The 753-nt window shown below is 61.2% G+C and overlaps 3 non-coding genes across 3 annotated transcripts, besides 1 other annotated feature; all 3 read right to left on the bottom strand.

Annotated features, from left to right (window-relative positions):
* Positions 1-34: a microsatellite.
* A 5-nt stretch (positions 35-39) lies between these two features.
* Tc00.1047053446303.30 lies at positions 40-136 on the bottom strand. Its single transcript, XR_008254500.1, has one exon. It is a non-coding gene; the product is annotated as a C/D small nucleolar RNA (snoRNA), TB11C4C1 (small nucleolar RNA).
* Positions 137-242: 106 nt separating this feature from the next.
* Positions 243-314, bottom strand: Tc00.1047053446303.20. The gene has a single exon (XR_008254499.1). It is a non-coding gene; the product is annotated as an H/ACA snoRNA, TC11C4H3 (small nucleolar RNA).
* Positions 315-460: 146 nt separating this feature from the next.
* On the bottom strand, positions 461-550 carry Tc00.1047053446303.10. The gene has a single exon (XR_008254498.1). It is a non-coding gene; the product is annotated as a C/D small nucleolar RNA (snoRNA), TB11C4C3 (small nucleolar RNA).
* Positions 551-753: the final 203 nt, after the last annotated feature.

The raw sequence follows: 753 nt of genomic DNA, 5'->3' as shown, positions 1-753 counted from the left end.
GAAAGAAAAAAAGAAAAAGAAAAAAAAAGAAAGATGGGGGTGTAAAGCAAAGCACTTCAGTGTGAGCTGAGTCGGGAATTGCGTCCTCACGCGTTTTCGTCGTCAGACTGACAGGAAACTGTGGAATTTCATCACGCGTCGCAGCCGCATCTCTCACCCGTGCGCGTCCTCTTTGGTTTTGTTTTTTCCCATCGTTTCCCGAACTGGGGAGGGAGCCTCGACGCGCGCACCGTCACCGCAAACTCTCGCGCAACCGGGCAGTGGCGCCACGCGCGGCACCGACAGCGCGCCACCGGCCCAAGGGTCGCTGCGCTTCACGACCGGCGTGTCTCTTTCTCGGGGCGCCGATGCACCCAAGCGCCCAGCGTCACGGAGCGGTGGGTCTCAAGACGCGCCTTTCCTGGCCATGCGAGGGGAGGCGCGGGGGCCAGCCGGCGAGGTTGCGGCGGGCGGGGCGGCTGTCAGACCTGTTGAGTTTGTTTTTGGCCATCACGCAAGCGCGTTCACGGGGCCACGCGCCCTCGCGCACAAGAGTTGGTTGCTTCCATCAGCAGCGGCGTGCGCCCACCACAACCCACCTCCGGGCAATTCGGCCCTCTCTTTCTCTTTCTCTCTCTTGCGCTTTCGGGCGGGCCCGCCACCAACCGTTTGCACAGGCAGGGCGCCAGACAGGGCAAGATGTTACGTGCGCGCCGTTGCGCAAGAAAGAAAAACGACAACAATAACAGGAAATGGGAAGGAAAGGGAACGGGC

This window comes from Trypanosoma cruzi, assembly GCF_000209065.1.
Source record: "Trypanosoma cruzi strain CL Brener chromosome Unknown tcruzi_1047053446303, whole genome shotgun sequence".
Taxonomy (NCBI): domain Eukaryota; phylum Euglenozoa; class Kinetoplastea; order Trypanosomatida; family Trypanosomatidae; genus Trypanosoma; species Trypanosoma cruzi.
Note: the sequence above shows the minus strand (reverse complement) of the source record. Positions and strands in the feature narration are given on the sequence as shown.